Genomic DNA, 13136 nt, shown 5'->3' with positions numbered 1-13136 from the left:
GTGTGATTAAGAAAGGGGAAGAGGAGGGGGGACCCATCTACCACCACCCACCGCCCCCTTCCCTCAAACACACCCCCCTCCCACCTCATTTCCCCCCATTTCTGCAAACACTCTCCTTTTGTATCACTGAAAGTAAGAGACAATCCTTACTTGGAACACTCTCAAAAAAATAAAAAGGGTCAAAGAAAAAAAATGACATTTGGTGTGGCTGGCCCTGTTAAAAACCCTGTGAAAAGGCTTCCCTCTACCCAGCCTTCACATTCACCGTGAATCGGAGCCGTGCACCCTTTCTCTCACAGTTGCACTCGCGCTCTCTGTTTCCCTCTCTCTCTGTTCCCCCTCTCTCTCTCTCTCTCTCTCGCACACTCTCTCCCTCTCCCTCCCTCCCTCCTACTCTTTCCCCTGAGTGAGTGAGTCTGAAGGTGCTTCTCAGTTCTACTTGTGCTCAGTCTCTGGAAGACGCCTGGTTATTGCCGTGCCAATGGAGTAACCCTGCATACAAAAAAAGAGAAAGAAGTAGAAGCAATACGAAAAAAAACTTTTTCTATTGCATTTTTTTTTTTCCTGTTTTAAATACAGTGCACGCATCATTGCCAAGATTCAGCAAGGTTTTCCTTTTGCTGGAAATATGAAAAACTGAAGGAAAAGTTGAAGAAAGCCTGCATAAAAATAATATTCCTGCATTACTATTTTTATTTTGTTTTTGTCTGTGGAGAAAAGGTAAGATTCTAAAATGTATTTATTTGTAGTCTGTCATCTACATTCATCTCACCTGAAATTTCTACCTAATATCACGTCATTCTAAACCATGGAATAAAAGTCAAATAAAAAGGAGAAACAAATACAGCAGGGAGGAAACAGACTACTTTATTTCTAAGTCATGAGACCAACATAATTCTTACTGGTTCGATAATTCCAAGTGAAAAATAACTCTGAGAAGATTAAAAACAAGCTGCAGCTTCTTACTGTTTTCCATACCTGTTTTTCACTCATTCTCTCTCTCTTTCTGTTTGAATGCATCCATTTTTAAACATATTGTTTCTATCAGTTTTATCAGGTGCCTCTCAGATTATATGCCATTCAGTATCTGTTGTCATTCATCCTGTCTTATTTTACTATTTGTTTTCCATTTAAAAATAGGGCTTTCATTATACCACTTTGTTTTTTTTTCTGTTTTTTCGAGAAGCATGCTTGCACATCTTTTCTTTATATATTACACGGCTGCCATAGTAGTATTCATCAGAGAGAGATAATTTCTGAGATTTATTGCAGAGATCTGCTAAAGGAGAGCATTGCTTATGCTTCCACATCAGGTACACAGCTAGGCAGACCAGCTGTTTTTAAGGACTGAGACCAGAACATTTCTTCAGTAGGAATGATACACTAGCTACCCATTAGAGAAGTTCAGTATCTACGTTTTTAGGAGGAATTGTATTACATAACGTAGGAATATAAGTGTTGAAAGTGTTGAAAAAATTATTTTTGAAATTGTACTGCCTTCGTAGAGGTGCTTGGAGCAACTTGCAGGTGTATTTTGACAAACTCTCCATTGAGAAGTATCCAAGTATATTTTGTAATATTTATTATCAAAAGAGGTACACAGGCAAAATCATTCAAATATAGGCATCAAGCAAGAAGAAGTGGGTGTATATTACTCTATTTGTCCTTATTCTTAGTTTTCTTCTTCCCCCACACAGTTCAGAAAGGGAAATAGGTCTGATTTATGAATCAATCTGCGGTTACAAATTTAAAGAAGAAAAAAGCCCCACATATCTTCTACCTTCTCCTCTTCATCCACATCCTCTTCCACTCCCTCCTTATATGTGAGGATTGTGTGTAGATTTGTATTGTTTTTTTTTTTTTTGTGTTTTTTTGTTTTTTTTTGCTGTAGGAGCTGATGTCTGAAATTAAATTAATGCTAGGAAGTGGTGTGAGTACTGGGCTGTTCTCAGTTTTGGATTAATATCTGTTTACTGTGAAAAGGAAACGTCTGACTTCACTGGAAAGAGAACTTAAACTTTTTTTTTTTTTTGGCCTCATTTCTTTGTCAGCTGGCCTGCCTGCTGAATTGACTTTAAGTCACCATGCATCGATTTATTTTTCCCCTTTCCAGACAGAGTTGGCATAGCATTTTATTTTCTGCTCAGTGAGAATTTTAAGCATAAAATCTTTTTATAATAAATGCTTTGATGGGAACGTTGAGCAACAGGGTTTAGTATATTTATTTTAGCAATGTGATTGTCTACGATTATTACAGGGTTACTGTTGTGCATGTCTCCAATATAGACTGTAACATTTAGTGAACCAATTTGACTCTGCTTACCATGTTAACTTGACTTCAAGGAGGCTGGAGGGACAAAGTGCTGCTTCCGGCAGTGTACCTTCTAAGCACTGTTGTAGACACTGTAGCTGCTAATTTGGGAAATATCTTCCACCCAAGCAGCCCCCACCACAGTCATCCAGTGACTGTTTGTGTAGCCAAGCTCACTGGCAGCGAATGAGCATAATTGTAAGACCATGCAGTATTCATTGTTCCTACTCCTGCCTATTGCAATTTAGGCAGGTTTCATTATTCCATTTGGCAAGGCGAGCGGCATCGTTTTATTACCTTTTGTGGATTCCCAATTGGCTGTGTAATTATTTAATGTCCGGCACTTTTCTATAATAAACGATAACCAACAAAGACGATTCAGTCCCAGACCTCATTGCACCTCCAGGGGGTGGTAATGTTAATAATTGTCTGTTTAATTTTATTAATTGAACATGAATTGTAAGCCATACTGAAAGTACTGAAACACACTGTGTTCAAGCATCTTGTATAAACTGGCCTTTCTTTCATGGCTTTAAAGTTGTAAAACCAAAGGCTATAAAGTTAAAAACAGGAGCTTTGGTTATTGTAAGAAATAATTAAATTGTGCATCTAGAGCAGCTCTCAACTTTAGCTCAAGCAAATAAAATAAAAAACAAATTTCATCTGAAGCGATATTCCGATGGTTTCTCCATCCATTTTCCACCATTTTAGAACTACGAAGACATGGGTCCTTTACTGAATTACCCAGTTCTCAATGCCAGTTCTCGGAGATTTTATTTTGTTTTAAAGGTTCTTTATTTTCCCTTAATTTAAATGTTTTTTTGATCTAGGATCGGTTGTATCCAGCTCCTTATCTTGATCAACCTTTGAGAAGAAGCTGTGGATTAAATCTGAGACGAGCTTATTGTTGTAACCGCAGCACGACTTTGTCTGGATTCGGCACATTCAAACTAAATTGTGAGAGCTTCACAGGCCAGACAATCTTTTGTCAAAGTGCCATGGTGTTTGATGTAAAGAGATCCTACGCTGAATTGTGTTGAGTGAAGGTGGTCTGGCATGTGTGGTTTACAAACTCTTTATAAACCAGGCTTGAAGGTTGGCTTTCATTTTATTTTTTATTTTTTTAAGGTGATTGGCATACTCTAAATCCAGCTCTTTGAGTGCGATTGCTACCTTGCAGGCATGATTAGGAGTCCATTGAACACACGTTGGCATGTCTCTCTTCAGCAAGCACCAGAGATGAAAGACACGTCTAAGTATATATACACTCAGTATGAACAAGAAAGTGACCGTGCTCCAAGCGGGAGAGACATCTCCTGAGACTTCAGCATGAGAGCATATGGCATGACGGCCTCTTACAATGAAGGGTGTGCATATGAGACGCTGAGATTTTAGTGGTTTAACAGTATGGTTTTTGCGGTGTGTCCTCTGTGTGGGTTGCTTCATGGAAAGACATCGGAAGCCCTGTGTATATATGCACAGCATGAGTAGGCCACTATAACAGAAAAGCCTTGCATGTGGCATCTCCAAGAGCCCAGAAGCACAGCTGCAGCCTTACCTAGATTGCTGCAATGTGATGAGACGGTGGGCTGAGGCTTAAGTTGGGAGCGCACTAGCTGTAAAAACATGAGGATGCACAGAGCCATTCTGACACTGAGTCCTCAGAGCACAGTGTACAGTGAGATCGCTCCATTGCTACAGCCCTGCGGTAAACATTTCTGATATCATTGCATGCTGTCAAACCACTGACGCTCTCCCAAAATGTAACTGTGATCACGCTCAGTCTCCTCCTCAGCTCTTTCTTTAATTTATAGATGTTTTTGCAGGGTGGGGGGTTAAAGGGTGGATTAATAGAATTCTTTCATAAAGCTCCACCAAAGTCTAATATAGTAAAGCTGCTCATTTGTTTGTTTGTGCGTGTGTGCTTGTTTGTTTTGCTAACTAACAAGCCATCCCATTCTGTGGATTCTTTACTGTAATGGGAACCAGATCCCCCCCTTCCAGATACTTTCTGTTCCTCAAAATCTGTATACCATATATTGAAAATCCTGAAAGCATTTTACAATAATAAAAAACATTCTGCATCCTACCTACAGCGAAAACAGAAATGTGCATGATGAAGCGAAAACCTCTAAATGAAATGAATCCCCTTAAAATTCAAATCAATTAAATCGAGCAAAGCTGAGCCATGTGGGCTGTGACATGACGGGCTGGGATGCTGATGATAGGAAGGGGCAAGGGTTAACACTGACTGAGGTGGCTGCAGATGTGAATGGGGCAACGTGTTTTACAGCAGTGCAAACGTTCCTCTCTGGAACCCCTGGTTTCAATTGGCCATCAGACCGGATTATCTTATCAACTGGCCCCATGAATCTGTAATCTGTTCATGGAAATTCCTGTTGCCGGCTTCAGACATAGCACGCTCCTGACAGGAACCCTCTCACCTTTGCTGATTGAGGTCACCATGGCTGTCACTTCCTGACATCTTCATTGCTGTCCACCCCCCCACTTCACAATGTAGGTATGCAGTCCCACCACTAGGGGGCAGGTTTTGAAATCCTGATTCTTTGTGGAAAACAGATTTGAATCAATGACATTGCTCAAACATTTATGGGATGAGTTATACTAATCATTCCAACCCAGCCCGCCCCCTCACCCTTTTTTTTTTCTCTCAAATTATTAAGTGAAAAACCTAAATGAAGGCAATTTTGTTTTGATCTTTAAAATGTCTTTGTAAGACTCCAGACAGGAATTTTATGTGGTTGATCTTAAGTGTCGCCAAAAGGAACATTCACTCTTATGCAAGTTCTCAATTAATAATGGTATTCCTTATATGTATATGAAATTATTTTGGTGTGCAGAATTGCATAAACTGTAGATGCATCGCCTGTCCTTGGAACTGCTGAAACGCAGCTGTTTGGTAACCTAAATAATTCTTGTATTCGGAATTCATTTTCTCCAGTGAAATAGGAAATGAAGGAAAATGCTTTGCATTCCCCCTGAAAACAAATGCCTGGCTTACCTTCCAGCAGCTACGCCCTGATGATTATTACAGCTCTTTTTTCCTTTCTGTACAAAAGTGCAGGAACATGGTGCTCCTAAAAAAATAAATTCAGGAACCTAGTTCTTCCTCAGTGATAGGGTTGAACATTTACAGGGCAGATGAGATGACTACACTTGCAATGCCAATGCATTGTGTCGAAGAGCTTGGACCACAAAATTGTACCAAACAGGAATGAAACTGAATGTATTCTTATTTTAAAAAATATAAAAATGTCTTCAAATAAGTCATAGTAATCAGTGGGTCTGAGTCTGTTAATGGTGACTGAGTTAAATCAACAACAACAACAACAACATAAAAATAGAGAAATAATATCAACACCCTGAGTTAGTAGCCTGTATGCTGTCCCCTACAGAACAGTCTCTAGTTTATGATGTAGTATCCAGCTGTGATTCAGATCAATGAACACCAGGTGGCTTATTAAAAACATGGGGCAAAACTCAGTCTGAAAGAATGCAGGACAGGATATAAAAATAGTTTTTGAATCGCTGATCGAGATGGGCTGGGATGGTGTGCCTTCTCAGCTCTTACCCAGCTGAGGAATTCTCAATTTTTGCAATGGAGACCGAGCAGGAAACTCCAATGCCTCACCGTGCAAACAAACCCACATGGACAAGTGTGTGAGAGATGGCTGCACTGTGGATGGCACACTTCGTGGGGTGGCATAGGGTGGCAGAGGTTTTTGGCTGAGGCATGGAGACTAGCGATAGTAAAGGTTAAAGACTTTGATGCATGGCTTATGCTCCCAGCCCTCTTGGATACAGCTGAGTCTTTTTTTGGTGTTTTTTTTCCATTGGTAAGAGGAGAGAGGAATGGGAGCTTGGCAGCCCCTGCGTTTTGATTTTTCCTTTCCCCTCACTTGCTCTGATGTCTGTCAGCAGCCTTTCCATCAGAGTGCCTAAATCCTTCTTGTGAATCAAAGGGGCTTAACGGAAAAATAAAAACCGAGATAAGGTTGGCGGCTCGGTTCTCTGAGTGCTTCCTGTGTGCTAGAGGGCCGTTAATAACACTTCGTCACATTCAGAGCTTAACAACGCACTTGCTTTGTTTGAGACACGCGACGCAAGAACGACACACACCGCCTGCTTCCACCGTACCGCCTTCGAGAGGTTTCAGTGCAGGAAACATAGCTGAGAAAACAGCCTCGCACTCCATTCATCTGTTGACTTGGCCCGAAAAAACTCACTGGAACTCATTGGTTCACAAACGTCAGGCTAGGAAAGCGATGTGTCCATCGGGATCTGTTCAAGTTGTGAAGTTACACTTTGCAGGTTTTGCCTTCTTGCATAGGATTGATTCAAATGTAACAATTACAAACGTTGTTGTAATGGTACCAACACGTGCACATATATTAGATCTGTGACCCTGAAACTAGGATTTTTAATAGTCTGCCAGATAGGAGCACGAATCGTTTATATTTGTCGGGTTGATTGCCTGATTGCACTGCCTGAGAACGTCCAATCACCGCATGGTTAAGTCACCCAATTGATCAGAAGGTTGGACCCCTACAGAACACCTATAGAAGTCAAAATCTGCATATACGGTCTACCCCCTTACAATGCAGCCATGGTGGATACACCCCAGCAGCAGGGATGTTTTGGCGGCAGCTCCCTGTCTAGGACACAGTTTAGTTATTTACGCATGTATTTATTTATTGGCACGTTGACCCCTCTTTTGGCTGCTGCTGCTATTCTGTCATGTATCTGTGACAGCTTTTAGTCCCGAGGGTCCAGTGTACTTTGCTTTATTTTCTATTTATAAGACCTTATATTGTGGAGAATTGATGAGTCTCCAGTGCCTTTCTGACCCCCATCTCGTGCATCCTGTCACAGTCTGTATCCAGTTGAGTTATTGTTAAAGATCCAGAGCATCTGAAGCCCAGTGCTTCACGACTAGAAATAAAGTAAAATGTCTTGTGGAGTTTTATTTATTTATTGTTGGATCATTTAATTTATTGTTTAGTTTAGTTTAGTTTTCTGGCTCAATGGCCACCTTGTGAGCCATAAAGGCTTCTAAAAGCTGGAGCAAGCAAGCCCAACAGAGCTATTGAAAACACAGCTGTCCTTTCCAATGTAATTTAATTTTTATGATGGAATTAGAATTGAAAAACACCAGAGTTACAAATCTGGAATTGGGATTGACTAGATTGAATTATAAATGGAATTGAACAAAAGCAACAGGACCTCAGCTCTAATTGGTACACCTGATGGAAGCAAATTTCTGGGTATTCACACCTTTATTACATGTATTGTCTGTTTATTGAAACAAGGTACTAGATTTATTCCAAGGCCCTATTCATGTTAATGCATTGCTCTTGTTTGGAATATAACTTTCGTAGTGATAAACAGAACAGATATTTCTCTCACACACTCTGAACTTGAAAGGGGTTGTGGAATCAATCATTGTTGTATGGAAGATCCAGTATTTCACAGATTACAAGAATGGGCCCAATTCCAAATGACTTAATATATGAATAATGCAGGAAAGACACATAATTACCTTCTGCACTTCCTCTGAGCTCTGATGTTGATCACTTGTAAAAGCCCCAGCCCTAGTCAGTAACACCAGTCCACTACCCTCATCTTACCCCTGTTTTACACGTGATTAGCATCAGAACTCAGTTGAACAGCATGAGACATTCACGCTATTCCTGCAGCAGTGGGACATGAATGTATTAGGAACTTACACCAAATATTGTAAAGTGTGGCAGTCAAATCCATGAGGCCTCATTTGAATAACAGAAGCTACATTCCAGCTTGAGACCATTCATTTTACTATGCTTGATTCTACCTGCGTAATGGACCCAAAATCAAACAAAGGGCGTGTTTGTTTCTTAAATTCAGATTCCTTGCCTCTGTGTTGCACTCCTGGCAACACATTTGAGAAGTGCATCCAAATTTGAGCTAGCTGCAGTTTATCAAAACGCCTCCCGTTTCGTTCAGGTCAGATCTGTTGTATGAGGAAGGAGAAATATCTTTTATCCCTTCTCTTGAGCAGTGCAGCTTAACTTTGATATATCTTTCCTGCAGGTGACGAATTGAAAGTATGCCTTACACGTATGTAATTGTTTCTCCTACAAATCCATCTTGGATTTTTTTCGAAGAAGGTCTGAAAGTAAAAAGTATGTATAAATGATAGTTCAGACAGATTAGTAACTTGGCAACCACAATTCAGTGACAACCCTTTTACTTTCTCCCCCCACCCCACCCCGAGCCTGTCTAATTGGATTTACATGTGTGTCCAAAAGGCAGGTTGCATGGCAGACAGTCAGAGAGTGTGTCTGAAGATGTTGTCCGCGTATTAAATATCAAATGCAGAAAGGGGACAAAAAACCCTGTTAAGCCTGGTGTGAAACAGCTGTGTGAGTTGGAACCAGAAAAAATAGTATGTTGGTAACTCTTCATGCTGCTTTGATAAGTCATCTTGCCTTGTTGTCTTTTTTGTGATTTCCAATAGAACTCATTTCCTTTGCAGCATTTCAGTGGTTTATGTCCCTCATATGAGGATGTGGGTTTGAGGTTTAAAGTGAAGAACAAAAGATAAAAATAAAAAATACATTTATCTTCGCTTCTGTCACAAATAAATAATTGATTCCATTCGTACGTTTCGGGATTGCGGGGCGTTTCATAGGAAGTATAATGCTAAAGGAATGGCTCGGCTCTTTGGTCTTCTTTAGGGTGAATTAGTAATCAACTTTTTGGGATGGTAGACAGAGCATTCTAGCCTGGAGGTATAGGTATGGTATTTCTACCTCCTAACACTTCCCAAACTACAGCAGACATTCTCCCTGCTACATTTCTCCAACCGCGATTGTACTGACAATGTGGCTGCTGCCATTGTGTGTTGCATTACTTTTGTTCCCATCCTCAGGCTCGCAGACCATCTGCTACTGCAAGTCTGCAGCAGCATCGCAGACCTTGTGTTGACCCTGGGAATGAATGGTGATGTAATCAGGCAGTTCACCTTTTAATATGATCCATATCCACCAAGCCACAAATTATGAACAACAGGTTGTTATACAGGGATCAGGGTTGTCTGCAGATGCTATTAACATGTCCAACTTCTCCAAATGAATGATGAGAAAACACCACAGTAAGCAGATAAGTTTGTGAAAAGCACCTCAGAAGCTTCCATTTATCTTAGAGAATCCCTAAGGGATTTGGGATTGAGAGTATCTGACGGTTTGGGCACGTAACCAGAGAAGGCCTCGTCTGATTTGTTTTGGCACCCGTGTCAGACCAGGTAACTGTGCAAGTCGAGTGCAAATCTCTGATGTCGGAAGGAGCCACACCATGTAATTCCTTGCAAATCTCTCTCTGGTGGAAACTGAGAAGAAACCGAGAGTGTACTGATGGTCTTGCACAGGGCTTAATTGGTTCAGTTAGGAAACAAAGGAATCAATTTAGTTACTGAGCTTTGAGGTGGAAGAGAAACCATAAGACACTTCGGCCCACCGGGAGTAGGGTCGGCTGCCACTGGGGTGTCTTGCCCGAGTGAGTCCCAGAGTCTGTACTGGTTAGTGTCTGTACTGCTTTACAGGCCTGCCCCTTGAGTTGGATTTCCATATGACGTGTGTAACCACCCCGGTGCACGCTGTTAGATGGAATACACCGGGCTGAGCAAGCAAAATGGAGTGAGGCGGAGTAAACGCAAGGGTGTGAAGTGAGAATCTTGAAGTCTGAAGAGGGAACAGTCTCTGAAAATAAAACCTCTCTTTGTCTCTCTGTTAAACGCAGCGAGCCCGCCACGCCGTCACCGTGTCGTATGAGCGCCTCGCACCACAGGGAAGAGGCTGCAGGTTGACAGAGTGAGACTGTCAGTGGGGACAGGAGGCAGGACCCTGATTAGTCTGAGTAAGTTGCATAACATGACTTAAGCTTACTTTCAAATTAATTTCCTACATTACCCAGTTCCTTGATAGGGTGTTGCACAATTTTGTAATAATTTTCTTCATGTTCCCTTGTTTTTTAATGCTCCGTTTTTGTTTTGTACCATGCCTTGAACAGATCACCCTCTGGCTCAGTAGCTTTTATACTTTATTGCAGTTTAATCGCTTTAAATCAAATTGAACACAGTTTATGTTCTTATCATATGTATCCTATGATTTACCACCATATAAGTACTTGAGACTGTTTTATAGAAGGCTCAGTTCATGTATGATTCTTGACACATGGCCATGAAGAATGGTAACACATTGAAGTTATTCTGAGTCCTGTTAACAGATAGTGGTGAAAATATAGGGCAAAACCTAAACACAATTTTACACCGCAAAGATATGGTGAAAAGTTATCCTGAGCGTAAAACGTAAAGAAGTTGTATTTTCATTTGGTTTTACTTTATAATTATTTTATTACAGTTCCAGTAACTGCAGAGAAACGCTTGACAGAATGCCCAGTTTTTCCAACGTACTCCTCTGTTTCTGTACTTTTCCTGGCTTAACCAAGTGTGAAATGACCGCATGCATATGTAAAAGTTGAAGAGTTTCGCTAGCTCTGTTGTGTGGAGCCAGCAAAGCACAGAGTGTCAAGAGCCCTAAACCGCCTCTTTGTCCAAAGTGCTGATGAAACACCAAAGACAGACATGAAAGCTTGGCAAACATTCTGTACCAACTTAGATCAGGAGTGTAATTCATCATACTGAATTTTGCAAAAAACTGAATAATGTATTGTCTTATTGAATAAGCCTCGAAATAGGAGGTGAGTAATGCAGAGACTGAAGCATTACAATAGGAGAGCAGTCTTGCATTGCGACTCCCTGATACTATGAGGCCCAGATCTCCTGAATTATAGGCACAGAACCTCCAGCTCTAGCGTGTGCTGGGTCTGCCCTGTTTCCCAGTGCCGAAGCGGGAGCTGGCCCAGGTGATTGATTTATGGGAGGCGTGGGCAGACTGGCAGCCTCAATAAACAACCGCATTAATCAGACGGCCAATCTCGGAGCCCTTCAACAGTGGCTCATGTTTCTGCTCTGTCATCCGTATTCACAAGCAGCTGCGAAGCGTGCCAGCTTTTTTTCCCCTAGCATGTCAGAATTTGGGCGCGTACTTCGCAAAGTGGTAGTGTTGGCAAGATGCACATCTTTTCTTCACTGGTGCAATTAATTCTAGCATTCCCATAGGATGTGCGACCCACTCGACGGAGGACATAAATACTCCCTGAGAACTTAATGAGGCAGAAGAGGTCCTTTATTAGCCTTTCTTGCTGAAAGTGAAATAAAATAAACAAAAAAATTGAATAAAGCTGTATTAGAAATTGTAGGTTTTTAGACAGGGCAAGATGTACAATGAGGCACAATGCAAAACTTTAACAAAGTAATAGTTTAATAAATAAAAGTAAATAAAATCTACTTTTTCTGCTAAAAAAGGAAAGCTGTGGTAATTAAAAGTGGGTCTGGGTATTGTCTGAGGATAAGTAGTAGATAGGGGGAGAAAGTTTTAAGATATGTGTCCAGATATTTTTCAGGTAATTCTATCTACCTGAAATCTCATACAAATTTGATCCTGTTATATTTTACAGGCTTACTAAATATACAACTAGCTCTCAATGACAGGTGTTTGGAAAAGCAACAGAACCTTGAAAGAAGCAAGAACAAGTGAGCCTCCATTATCCTCTTACCGACTGACTGAAGCATCAAAAGCACAAATGAGGGGAGGTTAGGAGGAAACTATAAACACTTCCCCCTCGGTTTTCTATCTCCTGTGTGAATAATTCTGTCCAACACACACAAATCTTAATTAGTGGGAGTCTTAAGTCAATTAGAAAAGCTTTTCATGTGGTTTACATATGGAAGTTTCTCTTTTTTTCCCCCTTGTCTTTCTTCTTTTAATAAGTCTAATAAAATTCCTTTTTTGTTGCTGCGCTCTAATTCGAACCAGAATATTACTGCCGAGCAACTTCTGACGTGCCAATTTTTTAATAGCCTCCTGTACTGCCTTGCACGCGCTCACAGCATTTCCCAGCATCTGAGAACGAAGACCGACGGAATGAATGCTCTTGTGTGTTGATAGTGAGAAATCACAACAGGGGAATTAAAACCTGTTATGTTAGAGTACGGAAATAATTTAAATATTAATTTATGAGGGTGCAGCGGTCACATTAATTCACAAATACATGTTCTGGCTTTGATCTGGAGCTGGCTGCTTTGCTTTAATACCCTGTCAGCAGAAACGTATTACCAGATTGTTCACTGGTTGCAAGAGCTTGTATCCTGATTATTGGGGCATCCTGTTACAAACATGTTTCCCATAATTTCCTTTCATTTGATTGTCTCGTTTTGCGGATGCAGCACGTGCATACATTTGTTTTGCTTGTACGATTAGACACAGGCATAATCTGACTAAATCAAAGGGCTGTTGCATAACTACAAATTTGATCCAGGCTGCTATCAAGCTGGGATGGAGTGTGACTTGTTTCCAATTCTGTAACATGTGTGGTACGCTAAATTAAAGTTAAAATGGGGGACAATTTATAGACTGTGCAGTGTTCATGACCAGAGAGAGTTCAGTCATTGCAAAGAACACAAATTGAAACAGCATTGTTACACCGACAGGCACGCAAAACATCAGGACTGTGACTCAAAATCCAAAGGGCACAATGTGGCCTGATGTCATTATGTCTGCCATCCTTAAGTTTCGTGTTTGTTTGTTTTTTTACCCCACCCGGGTGAAATAATTGTATTTTATTTATTATTTCATTGTTATTTATTTAATATTGTAAAATTGATGACAAAATACAAGCAGGGAGCTGGTGTTGAAAGGTAGCGGTC

The 13136-nt window shown here is 40.8% G+C and overlaps 1 protein-coding gene across 2 annotated transcripts in view; it reads left to right on the top strand.

The window, feature by feature from the left end:
* The first annotated feature begins 240 nt into the window (after window positions 1-240).
* Window positions 241-13136, top strand: part of col8a2 (collagen, type VIII, alpha 2) — a 50923-nt gene continuing 38027 nt past the window's right edge. Inside the window, exons 1-2 of one of the 2 annotated variants that reach the window (XM_066717242.1) lie at window positions 241-720; window positions 10109-10225. The gene's annotated coding sequence lies outside the window, so the exon portion shown is untranslated. The remainder of the gene's footprint in view (window positions 721-10108; window positions 10226-13136) is intronic. The other variant, XM_066717240.1, reaches the window with a different exon arrangement.

This window comes from Amia ocellicauda, chromosome 11 (genome assembly GCF_036373705.1).
Source record: "Amia ocellicauda isolate fAmiCal2 chromosome 11, fAmiCal2.hap1, whole genome shotgun sequence".
Taxonomy (NCBI): Eukaryota; Metazoa; Chordata; class Actinopteri; order Amiiformes; family Amiidae; genus Amia; species Amia ocellicauda.
The sequence above is the reverse complement of the archived record's forward strand: the minus strand, read 5'-3'. Positions and strand labels throughout refer to the sequence as shown.